The sequence below is a fragment of the Nicotiana attenuata genome, unplaced genomic scaffold (assembly GCF_001879085.1).
Source record: "Nicotiana attenuata strain UT unplaced genomic scaffold, NIATTr2, whole genome shotgun sequence".
In the NCBI taxonomy this organism is placed as follows: Eukaryota; Viridiplantae; Streptophyta; class Magnoliopsida; order Solanales; family Solanaceae; genus Nicotiana; species Nicotiana attenuata.
Genome location: NW_017671595.1, coordinates 76136 through 78567, shown reverse-complemented (window position 1 = coordinate 78567; position 2432 = coordinate 76136).

Sequence of the window (2432 nt, the reverse complement as noted above, 5' to 3'; positions counted from 1 at the left end):
ATCTCGGGCCCCCGACCTCAGAATCGGCAGCTGCCGAAGAAAACAGAATCCTGCGTCTTCGGGTTATGGAAAAGTGGGATGCTTGGGCAAATGGAAGAGAGCCGCCAAGCGCAATCCCGGGATTCCCCGAACTTTTTCCTAGATCAGGGGGTACCTCCAATGTTCCAATCAGTCACCCAAATACCCCACTAGGACATCCAACTATCTCAGCTCATTTGTGGGAACACCTTCTGAGGTTCGCCCCCAGGTGTTCATGTCCGGTGCGGCTTCAAATATCTTCACCGCTCCCCCATGCTCAGCCACGACACAGCCTACATGCCTAGGCCCAATTTTGACCCCTCAGCTTTCACCTTCCAAACACCCACCTTCCAAATGGAACCTCCTCAGTTTCCCACTTATACTTATCCTCAGCCATCCCAATTTGAGTTCACGGCAGGGCAAGAAAAGACTACCAAAACTCCTGAGCAAGAAGAAATTGCGAGAAAGATGAGGAGTATGGAACAAAGCCTCAAGAACATACAAGGTTTGAGTGGGCAGAAAAGTGTGTCCTATGCTGACTTATGCATGTTTCCCCATGTGCACTTACCATTGGGATTCAAAACCCCAAAATTTGAGAAGTACGATGGGCACGGTGATCCTATTGCTCATCTCAAGAGATATTGCAATCAGCTGCGAGGAGCCGGAGGAAAGGAAGAACTACTCATGGCCTATTTCGGAGAAAGTATGGTTGGCATCGCCTCTGAGTGGTACATGGACCAAGATATATCCCGCTGGCACATCTGGGATGATCTTGCTAGAGATTTCATCAGGCAGTTCCAGTACAACATTGATATTGCTCCAGATAGGAACTCACTGACAAACTTGAAAAAGAAATCCTCGGAAGTACGCAGTTATATGGCGTGAGCAGGCATCTAGGGTAAAACCTCCGATGATGAGGTCGAAATGGTCACAAGGCAAAACCCAGCATCACCCGCTTATAGAGCTGGTGCCCGATGTGCCTATCACTCAGGGGCGGAAGGGCACGACACGGATGATTGCTGGACTTTGAAGAGAGCAGTGGAGAACTTGATAGAACAAAGGAAGACAGTGCTAAGAGATGAAGATGTCCCCAATGTGACTAATAACCCACTACCGGCCCACAACAACGGGCCGGTAATCGGAATGATTTGTGAGGACAAGGAATTTAACCCAGCGTTGAAGGCCATCATTGCCATCGCTGATATAGAAAAGAAACCAAAAGCTACCCCAAAGCAAGACAAAGGGGAGAAAAGGAGCAAAACCACCCTTACAAAGTCGAAAAAGAAAATTGAAGTTGAAACTGGGGCACGCCCCCCAAAGATACTGTTCTGTATGTCCCTCGAGGCCGCAAAGAAAAGCAGATGACATTGAGTCCTCCCAGGAGATTCCAGCTGAACAAGACAATCCAAATGTATGTGCCCAAGGGAGCTTATGTGATGCGGGGGCCAATTAATCCATCGAGGCTGAATGAGCCCGTGGTTATTAGAGACGCACCATAAAAGCCCATGACAAATCCTGCCGTTGTGCCCTGGAATTACAACAAATCGGTGGTGACCTATAAGGGCAAAGAAATCTCGGGAGAAGTTCAAGAAAATAACCCGGCTGAAAAATATTTCAATTTGGAAGAGGTGAACAATGCCACTAGGAAGCGCTTCCCATCTAAGAAGCCCGTGAGTGCTGAAGAAGCGGAGGCCTTCTTTCAAAAGATGAAAATGGCAGATTATGAAGTGATTGACCAGCTTCGAAAATCTCCCGAATAAGTCTCCTTATTAGCTCTGTTGATGAGCTCCACCGAACATCAGAAGGTATTGATCAAAACCCTTAACGAAGAATATGTGCTTGTCGAGACTTCTGTAGAGCAGTTGGAGAGAATGGCAGAAAGATTTTTCGCAATTAACCAGATTTCGTTCAGCAAAAATGACTTGCCCCCAGAAGGGGCCGCACATAGCAAAGCCCTGCACCTAACAGTCAAATGCGAAGGGTACTACGTGAAAAGGGTTATGGTGGACGGAGGCTCTGGGGTGGACATCTGCCCACTTTCAACTCTGCAGCGTATGGAAATCGGGACCGAAAGAATTCGACCCAACAATGTCTGTGTACGTGCCTTCGATTGCATCAAAAGGGACACAATTGGAGAGATCGATCTAATTCTGACCATCGGCCTAGTAGACTTTGAAGCAACCTTCCAGATTCTAGACATGGACACATCCTACAATTTTCTTTTGGGGAGGCCATGGATCCATGCAGCGGGGGCTGTGCCCTCTACTCTTCATCAGATGGTAAAGTTCGAGCATGAGGATCAAGAGATCATGGTCCATGGGGAAGATGAGCAATCAATTTATCGGGACCCATCAGTCCCATGTCTTGAAGCAAGAGAAGGGAGTGAGCACATAGTTTATCAGGCCTCTGAAATT